This window comes from Mauremys mutica, chromosome 14 (genome assembly GCF_020497125.1).
Source record: "Mauremys mutica isolate MM-2020 ecotype Southern chromosome 14, ASM2049712v1, whole genome shotgun sequence".
Taxonomy (NCBI): domain Eukaryota; kingdom Metazoa; phylum Chordata; order Testudines; family Geoemydidae; genus Mauremys; species Mauremys mutica.
In genome coordinates, this window is record NC_059085.1 from 27,415,773 (window position 1) to 27,430,637 (window position 14,865).

General features: G+C 39.2%; 1 long non-coding RNA gene across 1 annotated transcript in view; it reads left to right on the forward strand.

The window, feature by feature from the left end:
* Positions 1 to 2,018: 2,018 nt before the first annotated feature.
* LOC123349324 overlaps positions 2,019 to 14,865 on the forward strand; it is a 141,042-nt gene continuing 128,195 nt past the window's right edge. The window contains exon 1 of the long non-coding RNA XR_006573458.1: positions 2,019 to 2,087. This is a non-coding gene — a long non-coding RNA (uncharacterized LOC123349324). The remainder of the gene's footprint in view (positions 2,088 to 14,865) is intronic.

The following is a 14,865-nucleotide window of genomic DNA, read 5'->3' on the forward strand; positions in this document are numbered from 1 at the left end:
TGGTTTTACATTATAGGTAAAAGGCAGGGAAATCTTTGCTTCTAGATTTTCAGATTGTTCCTTATGTACATAGGCTATACTAGTAAATTGCTTCAACTGTAGTAGAATGTGCACTGGTCTCAGAATAGCCTGCAATTAGCTTGTTTGTGAGAGTGGTGATTTTTGCTAGGCCTTGGGTAGCCTGGTAAGATTTTTGCTAGACCTTGGGTAGGCCTTGGGTACCCTGGTAAGACAATGATATATCCCAGGATGGAGCTGCAGAGTTGTCCAACTTATCTAAGATGTCATATGAAAATATACATATATATGACTGCCAGTACTTCTAAAGAAGCATACATTTGATTGCCACATTATAGCATGTTCATGTTGCTCCAGCAGCGCTTAAGAATAAATCATAAAAGAATTTCTGGGCGAGTATGACCTGATTAAAATGCTGGGATACAGAAATGAAGTGTGCAAATAACTTAGTACATGTTTTCTTTAACCTGAATGAGGTTCTACAAATAAAATGGGAAAGATTTCAATTTGCTGGCAAAGGGAGACTTGACTAAAGTGAAGGCCTTGCAGAACGGCATGAGAAAAGCTAGAGGAAGCTTGGTCAGTGATAGACAGTATGCTGACTCAGGCTCTGGCTCTCTGGGTGATTTTGCTGCATTTGTTGGGAATCACTTCATTGCTATCGGTGAAACTGAGGTGGAAAAATTTAGGACGGCATTCTGGCTCTTCACTAGACTTTGAGTTCTGGCTCTGTTCTGCATTAGAGTGTTCCCTCTCTCAAGTGATCATGATACCAGATTGCTGGTGGACGCCTACCCTATCTCCTCACATAGACAACCCACAGTTCCCCCTTCTTCAGCAATTCCAGTTTAATGACTGATTGAAGGAACGTGGTCCAGCGAATGAGTTATGGAAATGGGAGTATGAAAAGATCTGAGCTTGACTGGCAGCTCTGCCTCTGATTTGCTGTGTGTCGCTTTCCTCATCTGTAAAATAACGCTGATTATTCCTTACCACTTCTTTGAAGCCCTTTGAAATCTATGGCTAAAAAGATGCTATATAACTGTTTGACAGTTCTTCAGAATTCAGGACACCCAGACTGTCCAATGGATCTGAAGCTCACTTGGGGTGAGAAATAGGGTTTCTGAAGAAGCAATGTCATAACAGTATAGCAGAGCTATAACATTTCAATGCTGAAAAGATAGTGTGAGAAGTTGGCTTAACTGTGAGAATTTCCATGGGTTATCTGACATCCGAAAACAAATGAAATTACCATTAAAATTAATGAACACTGGATACATTTTGTTGTGCAGCTGATACTTAACTTGAACTGTAGGTGTTTTTGCTCAGTGGTAGTAAGGGACAGTATCCTCAGCCAGGAGTTGGTCAGAAAATTTCTTCTCTCATCACTTTGTATTGTACTGGAAGCTGAATCCATTTATAGAGCATACTTTATGTAAAGTTCAGGAGAATGGAAGTGCCAGCCTGATTCAGTGCATTGCAATGTCCATTTTGCAATACGGGTTTTAATAAATGTCTGCTTCTAGTGAAGTTATTCTGTTTAAAAAAAATAACTCTCAAACAATGATTTTACTGTAAATGGGTTCCACTTTAATTTAAAATAGAACAGCATGAAGATGTGAACGACTAACCTCATCTTCTGTTTATTTAACCACAAATATATGAGTTGTTTTTGTTGACTGTCAGCTGTTTGTTGCGCTTGCTGACATGGGCTATCCCAAATGTCCACACATTCTAGACATGTTTGTAGTGTTTGGTTAGTTTAACTTTAAATCATTTATGTTTAAGGAAAGCCTCAAGGCAGCCAGTAAATAAACACAAGCAGCGTGAGCTCTTATCATTATACAAATCTTTAAAACCCAGACAAGAATGTGTCAAAACTAAGGGTTCATTCACGAGTGTTTGGAGATGAACAATTTAAAAAAATGTAGCGTAAGCACTTCTCCCATTCAGCCTCGTTGTGCTACATATACTCCTTTTTTGTTGTCTTCCTTCCATAAGGACGGTCTATTTAACGAGAAAAAGGGGAAAAAAAGACATTTATCTTTACTTGGCAGCAAAAGAAGATGGTAAGTCCATGCATTTCCATTTACTATGAACCGTCGAAAGAAACTAGACCCTGTTTAGTTTCCAGGGCTGCCCAGAGGATTCAGGGGGCCTGGGGCAACGTGGGGGAGCTGCGGCACTTGTACTCACCCGGCAGCGGTCCAGGTCTTTGGTGGCACTGAAGGCCCCCCGCCCCGCCGCCGAAATGCCGCCGAAGACCCAGACCGCCACCGGGCCAGGGCTCGCGGGGCCCTTGCGGGGCCTGGGGCCTGGGGCAAATTGCCCCACTTGCCCCCCCCCTCTGGGCGGCCCTGTTGTTATCTTGAGACTGTGTATTTAATGGCTACTCTAGCAATTTTCAGAAAATCTTCTACTAGGTCATTACCATTAGTTTTCCTGCACCGGTGATAGCAACAGTGGGAGAGGTAGAGGAGACACAAAACCTCCTGAACCCTAGATGATGATGAGAAGCTGATGCCTGAGCCCAGTCTACACTAACACTATCAGTGGTGGAGCTGAACTGCTGGTAGTGAAACTGTAGATAATTGCTAGAGTAGACACAGCCCCTTGTGCTCTTTGACAGCCTCTGTACCTTTGAGGGATCATGTCCAGGGGCGGCTCCAGGCCCCAGCACGCCAAGCAGGTGCTTGGGGTGGCATGCTGCAAGGGGGGCGCTATGCTGGCCACAGGGAGGGCGGCAGGTGGCTCTGGTGGACCTCCCGCAGGCGTGCCTGTGGAAGGTCCACCAAAGCCGCGGGTCCAGCGGACCGCGGGACCAGCAGACCCTCCGCAGGCATGCCTGCAGGAGGTCCACCGGAGCTGCCTGCCGCCCTCCCGGCGGCTGGCATAGTGCTCCCCGTGGCATGCCGCCGTGCTTGGGGCGGCGAAATGTCTAGAGCCGCCCCTGATCATGTCAGATCAGTCTATAAGTCCTGATATTAGTGAAGTAGCTCTTGAAAAACACTATAATATTAGCACTCTTCATTACCTCCTGATCAGTACTCCCCTCCCCTTTCCATGAAGCATCTCTGTCACATCTGGCATGGCACAAGTCTCTAGGCACGAAGGACCAAGTGGTAACATTGGATAGTATTCCCCTTCTAACCCAGACTAATGAATCCCAGCTGATCTCACTTACTATTATAGCTGTTCCTCTTTTGTCCACAGTATGGTATAAAGGAGAATCTACACATTCAGTCAGGCTGTATTTCTCGAAGAGTCCCTCAGTTCTCAACTTGTCACTTATTTTAGATCCTACTTGCCGCAAATTTAGCAAACCCCTTATCTCTGCCAGCTGTGACACTGACAATGGAAGCATCAAGCTCCTTTTCACTTATTCACCAGTGGCAATGCCACTGAATACATTGCGATAGCCTCTTCATTCATTTTACTGCTCTCTTAGTCCTTTAACATAGTTCAGTCTTTTCCACTAAGTTCACAAACTACTGGCAGCCACCAGAATCTTTATCATAACTGGGTCTTCATAATGTAGCTGAAATTCAGTGTTATTTCTTCTTGGCATCCAGCAGTAGTAACTTGAGAAAAGGAAGTGTCAGCAAATTGGTTTTTACCTTTGGAGAATTGGCTAGGTTTAAAGGTGATACTACCTGAGTGTTGTTAAAGCATTTTTCATATTTTTAAAATACCCATGTTCCCCTTTCGTGATAAATTCCTGGACGTTTGATTGGATTTTCCAGGGAGGAAACACATTTTTAAAAAGTAGTGGATAATGAGTACATTAAAAAAATGAATGTTTCTGCATCTGGATTACTTATGCGAATCTGGTGCTACCATAGCAAATCAGGTAACTACATACCAGGGAGTACTTGTCATGCAAATAGCCCTTTGCTTTTGCAAATATCCTATTTTGCCTAGCTCAGTGCATTTTTTGCATGCACAAGACAGTCTCCATTGTTTGAAAGTTTTCCCCAAAGTTTTGTACTGTAAGTTTAAATTATTTTTTTTTGGAGATGGTAGAAAAATGAAAAGGACCCTGCCAGATGCAGAATCTGCCTGTGGCCTGTGCCCATAGTGTACAGACCTGACGGGAGACCCTCAGCTGGTGTAAATTGTGTCAGCTCCATTGACTGCACTGTCTCCCAGAAGCTCAGCTCGTCTGTCTCTCCTTCACCCTAGCCCCTGACTCCTTTCTTACCTGTACTATCTCCTGCAGACCCTTCCCCACTAGATATACAACCTGGACTGCCCCATCAGCTGCATAACTCATTTGCAAAGTGATCTCTGATTTTGAAAAGGAGAAAGTTATGGCAAATTTACAATTGCAGTCTTAAGGAAAAAGGGGGAACAAATCTGGCTTTCCGTGACTTCTGTGACAATGTGACTCATGTATGGTCTTATTTACAAATTGCTCGTGATGAAATCACAACGAGAAGGATCGTAAGAGGTCAAATGACTGATATTTTTAGAAACATTAATTAGTTAGTATCTGATCTGGCAAATTCTTACTCATATATGATCAATCCTCACTCATGCCAGTAGTACCATTGATTTCAATGGTATGTCTTATGTGAGTAGGCATTAAGGAAGAAATTCATTCCAGTGCAGAGGAGTGGCACTTAAGTCTGTCATAAGTCCTCTTTGGAGAGATGAAATGGGACTTCAGTAGTGCATAGGAATTGTCTGTACAGGAGGAGTAAGGGTTGGAGGAACTGTGCCCATCATGTTAAGTGCTATTTTTTATATTATTATTGCTTTGTGAATTTCCAGCAGAGAGAGACTGGAGCTGCAAAGTTCACATCCAAACTTCTTTTAAGTTATAGGATGTCAGAAGTAGGGTTTTGATTTGGGTCTGTTTCAAATGTCCAATTATTGACAGCCATACTCAGTATTCTGTTTGCAGGCTACACTGCAAGCTGTCAGAAGAATTTGTATTATGGTCCTTTCATGAGCAGTCTAAAGAGATGTAGTTTTCAATACTAAAAAGAACAGAATCACTCTTTATAGGTAAGATATGTTATTTACACTATGGGGATTCATGTCAGTACATTTTAAAGGAGATTGTTTGGCTGAACTTATTATTTAGCCGCCAAGAACGGAAGTGAGAGAGAAGAACTGGTGAGAATTATTGGACTCCGTGCTTCAAACTTACATCACATAAACATTTATAACATGACTTTTATTTTCAGTTGACCACTTAGGCAGTGTTTTCTTTGCTGCTTTTTAGCTGGCAGATGCTGTTTGGGGCCACTTCTTGGCCTCCCTGTGTGGCCAAGAGACCCAGAGAATGCAACTCTTAACTGCATTATATCTGGAACACATGCACAAAGAGTGCTCTTTGTAGTCTTGTCCCAATAACAGCCAGCTACACGATTGTAAAGACATCCTTCTGTCCCTGCTCTCACTGCTTACTCGCACTGACCAATGGTCCCACCCTGCTTGCTCAGCATGTAGTGATGAAACAATAATCATGCACAAGAGAGGCTGATCTTTCCACTTCTACTCTCAGTCTCACAGGAAAGATGAGGCCTCGTGGCAGAAAGATGTACTTTAAAATTTTGTCTTCATTTATCAAAAAGGATCTCAGTTCTAAGTATAAAAACTTCCACTGAAGAATGATCATGCATATTTTCTTAGCCACAGTCCCATCTGTTAACTTGGGATGGGAAGCAAAGTCTCTGTGTAGAAACCCAGCTTCCGGGCTGGCATAGGGTCATACCAATTGCTTTGCTTTCACAGTATGAGGGAGCGTTGGAGAAAGTCTTTTAAATTGAAGAATCAAACTCTTCCTAAATCAGACAAGTTATTTACTGGTTTTTAATGCACTTTTTAACAAGAAAAGCAACTTGAATTGGGGAGGAGGAGAAGAAGAATGTGAGGTCTTTGTACTGTTTGCAGATTGCTGATAATGCTAGTTATCTGACCTACCACATTGAGTGAGTTCCATGTGCTTTTCTCAACATATTCTGCGGTTCATAGGTATGCAACTTTTTAGGCTGTAGTCATAGCTTACAATATGTGTTTTTTTCCCCAGAAACCTCTAGTTAATGCTCCTCTCTGACCCTTTTATAATCTATAACTTTTGCTCACACCCCATAAGTAAGGGAGTCTTCATTGAAAGTACCTATCAAAAAAGAAATCTGGGAGAATTTCCAAGATCAGGCATGCATAGCAGAGAATTCTGGCAGTTTTTCATCTGGCACAATTTTTTTATTTCAAGTTGGCTTGGTCTTTGGACTATAATAAACAGTGATTTGCATCTAACGAATCACTTTTAATACCTTTGACCCTGACAATGTGCATCTACTTTGGCTTTATAGAAAAATCCCTAACTGAAAAGACAGTGGGTCACACACTGATGTAATACTGCCTGACTGTGCTTCCCCATTTAGTATTTCTACTGAAACATGAAAGACAAGACCTATGTTTAAAACAAACATCTAGCACCTTCAATTGTGCCATCTCTTTTAAATTTTGTATAGGACAGTCTTTACGTTCAGATCCACACTATTTAATTTATGTGGGCAGAAAGGCCTCTGTTTCTCTGAACCTTTAAGAATTTAAGCAATATAGTATCACAAAACTCAGATTGCATTTAAATAGAGGTGGTATGCCACTCTCAAGGACTCATTTTAATTATAAAGAAAAAGGGTTGTGTGTGTGTGTGTAATAAATAAATAATAAAATCTCCTATTCTTACCTGCTGTCTTTCTCTTTAGGAGAAAGGTGGTATGTTGGGAAGGTGATGACAGTGATCAGGGCCTTGTAAAGTCATAGTGAAACGCTGAGGCCTGCAAAGAGCTTGATTAAAGAGCTCTAGAAGGTTACCGGCTTCACAAGCCCAAGTTATAGTGTTTGTTTCTCTCACTTCCAAAGGTTTGCACAGAGAACATTTCAGAGTAATCAGGCTGTGATGCTGGTTTTGGGTTTTAATCTTATTCTAGCTGCAGTAAGATCACCTCATTTATATTTTAAGTACAAAGCCAGTTCAGTTAAGCATGTGAATTCTCCCGAGATCATTTAAATTCCTTTTCACAATTTAAAACTAGTCTCTTGTGGGGTTTTAAATTTTATATATATATGTTTGTTTCCCTTTATACTTGCCTGTAAATCAACTTATTCCAGGATTTGAGTTACCTAATCAATATTGGGCAGACAGCTTTAAGCTCTAGTTTATTATAATCACTGGGTTTGTGAAGAAATCTAACTATTGCTGTGATTATTTGTATTACAAAAAGAACTAGATTAATCTATTTAAAAAAGAAATGGATTCTGGTTTGTGAAATGTTTTCTTTAGCAGACTTGCACTTTCATATACATTAAACCCACAATTTCTCCTAATACCTAGCAGGAGCGGCGCCAGGGTTTTGGCGCCCTAGGCACAGGGTTGGCTCTACCCATTTCGCCGCTGGTCCCGTGGCTCCGGTGGACCTGCCACAGGCGTTCCTGTGGAGGGTCCGCTGGTCCCAGGGCTCCGGTGGACCTGCCGCAGGCGTGCCTGTGGATGCTCCACCGGAGCTGCGGGACCAGCGGACCCTCCGCAGGCACGCCTGCGGGAGGTCCACCGGAGCCGCCTGCCGCCCTCCCGGCAAAATGCCGCCCCCCTCAAATCCTGGTGCCCTAGGCGACTGCCTAGATCGCCTAAATGGAAGCGCCGGCCCTGATACCTAGTACTTGTAGTGACTTTCAGCACTCAGTGAAATTAAGCTTTTTAGCTTCTATTGTTTTCACCATGCAGAACATCTGTTGCTCAGTGACAGTTCTTTGAGTCCAATATTTTTGGCTTCTCCAGCTTTTTAAAAATGAGACATTGATCCCACTGAGGATTTTGCTTTTTCATTTCAGAAGTTTGGGAGACTTAGCATCATTTCTGTCTAAAGTTTAAAGTACAATATGCTGTTAGGTTATATGTGGGATATGGGCTCAATCCTGCTTCCATTACTCATCCAAGCACACCTATTGAAACCAAAAACACTGCCCATGTCAATAAGGTGAGCAGGGTTTGGCCCAAAGTTTATAACTTTTATGTGAATTTACAGTGATATATATATATATATTAGGATTATTAAAAATCATCCTATTAAAAATACACAGGCATCTGGTCATTTTGGGTACTTTCAGGTTAATCATACACAGAAAATAAATTAGATTTATAGCTGTTGAGGTGAAGTCAGTGAAACATTTTGCTATGTAAAAATTAGCTTCTTTGGAACACTTAGCAAAAAATGTGCCAGATGTTCAGACTAAAATACCAGTTATCCAATTTTCTCGTGTAAAGTTAATCTCTTCTTAAATTTCAACCATGCTGTTTTATGTGAGGTTACGGCGGGAGTGCAACATGAAGGGATGTGGCATGCCATATTGTCAGCAATACAATGGAATGGTTTATATTTGAATGTGGAAACACATTTTCAGTTCTGTTGTCAGGACGATAGATACATTTTATATTCAATGGTAAAATCCACCAGATTTCGCAAGCAGTGATGTTCAAGAACAAATTAATATTAGCTGGGGCCAATGCCCTGTCTTTCCTAAAAATACTGCCTATGTATTAATTCATACTTTGTGAAGTGCTCTGAGGTCCTGCAGTGAAAGGCAGCAGAGTACAAAGTTGTTATGATGAATTAGTTAGTGCTTGTGCAGCACTTTGAACATGTAAAGTGCTATAGAAGAGAGATGCAGAATATTATTTATTATGTGCTGCTTTTGCCCCTGGCCTTCCTTACTCGATCCCCTCCCAATTATTTGCTGCCCTTACTAGTCACAGAAATTCAGAGATTTTACCACCAGAAGGGACCATTGTGCTCATCTGATTTGGTCTGCATGGCAAAGGCCATAGCCTTGCACCAAATGATCTCTGCATAACTTTTAGATTAGCTGGAGCATATCTTTAAAAAAAAGACATCCAATCTTGATTTAAAGACTTCAAGTGACAGCAAGTCTACCACATCCCTAGGTAATTTGTTCCAGTAGCTAATTACATACACTTAAAATTTTGCTCCTTAGTTTTTGTCTGAATTTGTCTAACTTTGGCTTTCTGCCACTGGATCTTATTATGCCGTTGTCTGCTAAATTAAAGAGACCTTTACTATCAGAAATCTTCTCCCTACATAGGTAGTTATTGACTGTGTTCAAGTCACCTCTTAGTCTTCTCTTGGATAAACTAAATATATGGAGCCTCTTTAGTCTCTGATTGCAAGGCAGGTTTTTCAGACCTCAAATCATTTTGGTGTAGGTCTTTTCTGAACCTCCTCCAATTTTTAAAGCATGGACACCAGAACTGGACACACTATTCAGATAATGGTCTCACTAATGCTGTCTATAGTGGTAATGTCACCTCTCTACTCCAGTTTACTGTGCTGATGTTCGGGGAGAATGGTAGTTGGCTTGGGGACAGGGCATGTGTGAGTGCTGGGACAGAGACAGAGCCAATGTAGTGGGGAGTGCTCCTCCTCCAGAAGAACTGTTGGAGTTATGGGGGATGGGTTGAGAGAGGCCATGGTATTATTAAAAAACTCAGTGTGAAATATTAAAGCTAGAAATATTTCACTTAGATTCATTCATCACTTAATGCAGTTATCAGATTTAAATATAGGAGGCAAATTCTGCTACTTGTCTCAATGGCCCCCCAAATGAGAACAACTGGTAATGCAAAAGTGTCAACTTATTCCTACTAGGAGCAGGAATAATATATATTATGCATGTGAGATTAGGTCCTGTTGCTGAGAATAGGGGGTGTATGAGCTGACCTATGGACCACGCCCCCAACCCCGTCCATATTCCCCATTGGCCCGCGGTTTTTCTGGCATGCACATAGGCCAAACCATCAAACAGAATTTGGCTTGGAGTTTTCAAGCTATAAAATGACTGATATTATAAAATGATTCTTCCACTCTCCTTTGAAACTGTGCTGTTATTTGTGAATGGGCAGCTGCTTCTCTCTCTCTCTTGCTTGTTTCTACAGTTCGAATTATGAAAGAGGATACTTGTTCTGCTCTGCAAAACAATAATTGATGATATTATGAAACAGTAAATGTTTTTTTGAAATGAGTTTTGTTTTCGAATTTTGTCTAAAACAAATGAACGTATGTACAGTAAGTTTTCTTGTACTGTAGTGAGCATTCACTTTGAACATCTGTATTTGCCTGTCATGTTTTTTTTGTAAAATGGTTTGTCACTGCTAACTTGAATCATTTGACTTCAACTGCTATTTACAGTTAAAAAAGAGAAATTTTAACATTGACATTTACTTAAAATGTGATTCAGAAACTAGATTTACTATAAAAATTGCCATTTTACTATATTTGACTGTATATCTGTTGCTGGTAATTTGACAATAAATGTACAGTTTTTCTTTCATTGACTGAGATTAGTATTACCAGTTTGTTGAGGGTTTACTACAAATAAATGTTCTCAGTAAATAGAGATGAATGAATAGTTATTCCTAAATTCAGTCACTGAAATATTGTACTATAGGTATACATTCAAATTAATAAAGTTAATTCAAATTTTAAAATCTGCTTTAATGATAAATAATTGACATGGTTCATTGTGGGTGTAGCAAACTCTATCTCAGTGATAAACTAGATTCAGGCTTTTTTTTTTGTTTTGCTTCAATATGGATAGTTGAAGTTGGTAATAATCATAAGCAACTAAACTAGAGCTGGCTGAAAAATGAAAACTAGTTTAATGAAAAATTTAGAAATGTTGTAGTTTTTTTTCTTTTGAAGTACTTCAAATTAACCTGCTGTACATTTTTTAAAAAAATCATGACTTTTTTAGAAATGTTTATTGAAAACATCAAAAATATGATGTTTTTGATACAAATGTTGAAAAGTATTTAAAGTTGCTATTTGTCATGAAAAATCTTAATAATTTGTTGTGAAAACAGTTTATTGAAAGACTGTTTTTCAATGAAAAAACTTTGCTTAAAAAATTCCAATAATAAATGAAAGAACTGCTCACTTTGCTAATGAACTGTACTAAAGACACACCTTTTACGTCTAGTGCACTTTTTTTTGTGCTTAGGTTGGCTGATAATTGCGTTTTTAGCTGGCAAGACATTTGAATTATACCAATAAATCTTAACAGGTTAAAACATATGTTTCTCAGTCTGCTTGAACTCAACTCTGGTATACAAAAACCAACTAATTCTATTCTGCTGAACAAGTATTCTGTTCTAACTACAAACTCCTCTGGTACACAAAAATGCATGTTAAAGGAAATACATGAGGATTTTAGCCGCAATGTTAACTTGCGCACATTATTTATGTGATGGTATATGTTTGTTAACCTAAACAACAATATATTCAGTCACACATTTCACCATAAAACCAGTAGATTATATTATTTATGTGTGGTGTGACCTAGATAACAATTACAAAGTGCATTAGGGTTCTGTATCCAGAAAAAAAAAAAGACTGTAGTGATAATTATCTTGTGAGTATCTCACACTATAGCTATAGCAACCATTGTGTCAAGGGAGAAGGAAGCAGCTGCAATTCTGCCTGGCCTTTAAGCTGATCATATAAGGAGCAGGGAGCCATGTAACCCCTTCCTCTCTATGGCTTCCCCCCATCAGGGCCAGGCAGTTATTCAGTACCAGGACTCTCGCAGTTCTGCATGCAGAAAGAGTGCAGGATTAGCCTCTCAGGGTCGACTTTTGGCTAACTTCTTTCAGCACCAAATACCCTTAACACTGCGTGTAGAATCTGCAGTGGTTTAAACTGGAAAAGGTATTACCCAGTAATGGTTTTGGTAGTGCCTAGCTGAAGGTTCCCAGCCCAAGCTGAGAGGCTGAACTCATCTGTTGTATCTAGTCATACTCAATAAGGAATCAACTTCAAGTGAAAACTGAAAACCAAGAGCAGGAAATGTGTTTTTATCCCTAATATTTTCTCTGATATAAAGTTCCATTACTGAAGAAAAGGGAGGAACCTGGATGCTTTCATCTCGTGGACAACTGGTTGATGGATGAGAGTGACTTAAATAGAACAACCTGGAGCTAGGCCACCTTTGATTTTTTTTAAATAGTTTATAGCAGGAAAAAGGAAGCTCTCTATGTTTTTAAGACCTGTTACGAGTAATGGTCATTTAAAACAAAACAAAATGACATTTTTTTTCTGACAACCCTAATAGATCAGCTTAGCATATTTAAAAACTGACTTAGTACATGAAAAATAACTTCCCATATTTGTGAGAGCTCAGTTTCAAGCAGATTATAAGTGTATGGTTTCAGCACAACAATGAAGATTGGGAAGATCTCTGTTCTTTTTAAATCCAACTACAACCGGGGGGGGGGGGGGAGGGAAGAGGGGAGGAATCCTGTAAATCTTTAATACAATAAATGCAATAGTATATAAAACTATAAATGCAATAGTAACAGAGACTACAGTTTTGCCTGCTCACAAAGTATCAAAGCCAGATTTCAAGTTGCAATTAAAAGAAACAATGTGCCTAGAGGGGCTTTCTTTACTGTCATTATTGCAATGTCAACCATCAAACATGGGGGCTTTGAAGTGACAGTTACATCAGAATATGATTCGCAATTCCTAGTCCCCGTACACTCAAGTCTCCAGTGAACTGAGGCTGAGATTAATGTGATCTGGTTACCACTTTATTCGTCCCGTTAGTCAGCTGAATAAACCTAAATTTAATTTGATTTCATTGAGCAACCAGAAAGGCATCTGTAGGTGCTTATATCCTTTGGCAATCATATCTTTTGTGTGTCAGGATACAGTTCTCTTCTTCCCTTAACACTTAAAATAATGATATTTTCAAGACTTCTGGATATATAAAATTGTACTGTGGCATCTGTATGTGTATTATAGTCAAATAGTTAAAGTAGAATATACCAGCTCCCAACATGTCTTAGTTAAGGCAAGAATGCAACACTATTAACATAATGTACTATATGTTTCTAGAAACTATAATATTTACCAGATACAAAGGTTTTACTGGTGTTCACATGGGACTACCTGCATAACTCAATGCTTGGCTTCACCAGTCATGAAAATATGTGGCTTTCCCAAACTCACACTGATAAAATCTTTATCACCTCATGCTATTCAATAATCACTCTATCTATATACCATGTAATATATATATAGACAGAGAGGGAGAGAGAAAACAATGCATTGAAAAGGATTAAGAAATGACATAATTAATTTATTGTAACTGATTAGTCTGATTATGCCTTTGAACACCTTTAATTCACTGAAAGTTCTTATGTGGACATATGTAAAATCTCAACCTCTAGAAATAAAGAAAATTCTTGGATTGCCTCACCCTTTGAATACATCTTCAAAAGATATTTCTAATCATATATAGGCTGCTAATGTGGATATAGTGAAAATTCTGAAACTTGGGCCAGACTCCAGATACATTGTATAAAAGTGTAGAATGAAAAGGAAATGAGCTAATAGTCACTAGTTCTACTCATGGACATTTATGCCAACATTGTCCACTATGGTCTGGATTAATCAAAGGGATAACAGCTTTTTTTCATTACTAGTAAGCTAACTAATAAACAACATTCTTATTTGTTAGCTACTTTAATATTTTCAACAGCTATGCCCAGTGATAAGTTTAGATTTTCTCTGTTTATACAAACCTGGTTCCTTAGCAGATAACAGTACAATTCAATATTTATGGAGTGCTGGTTTTCTGTAAATATGGAAAACTGGAGGTTCCTTCTAGAATGGTTCATTAAAATGTACACATGACTAAGGAGACATCACTGAAAATATTAAATCTGTTCTACTATCATCTTGATTTTTATATATAAAAATGTATGCAAGTAGTGTGAAAAAGGGACTTCAGTGGTGCACAGGCTGGGTGTTGGCCCTCTCAATGGAAGTGAATGCCACCTGTAAATTGTACCATTGAATTCAATAGGACTACTCACATGCATAATGTTACATGTGTAAGTGTCAAACCAGGACCTGCTTTGCACGAAGTTACTCTCATAAATTAGTCTTTAGAGGCTCAGGATCTTAGTTTATAGCTGGAAAACCTTCCATTTTTGTAAAAAATGGCAAATATGTCATTATATTTTTTTTATTTGTTATATAGCAATGGAGGGCTGGAAAAGAGTTTTTGTAGGTGAACGGATCATGTTAATGCTGCTGAGATTTGTGTTGTTAAAGATGTGCTAGGGCACCTTGAGCCTTGGCTAGGTGTCTTTTTAGTTATCTAAATCTAAATCAATACAATAAGTGATGGCAGGGTGCTTGGACTTCTATAGTACAAAGAAAATGACACAATACCTGTTCTGCACTCTGCAGAAGTGATACAGATCAGACACACAATTAAACAGTGAGCCATACATGTTCCGGCTTTTGTTTTTAAATATAAAAACATAGGTTGAAATGTTTGCAAGGTCATTTCAGCATTTCATTCCTCCGTGTTAGACAAATGCTAGAGTCCATTAAGTTAACTCTACGTGGGTCAGGCTCCTGTCTGCTTTATGTGGATTTCTGTGGCGCTTTCCATTCCCCAGCTACTGAGTAGTGTTCTGTGTGACAGCTGACTGCTGCCTTTGCACGCTAGAGTGAAAACATTTCTCACATTGCAGTACGTATATAGGTTTTAAAGCACTGTGGGAGGAAAGGCGCCACGTAAATATAGACGATTAAGAATGAAGATTACTATTTATGTAATTAGTTAATTTACAGTAATTGTATGTATTACTGAGCACCACAGGAGTACAGATATTGGGCCATCTGTCTGACTAATCTATCTTTTTTTAAAGATATAGGTTAATTATGAGATTCACAAACCTAACACAATATAACGCAACACAATTATCACAATATAATGCAATGCTATTAACATGTTTAAAGC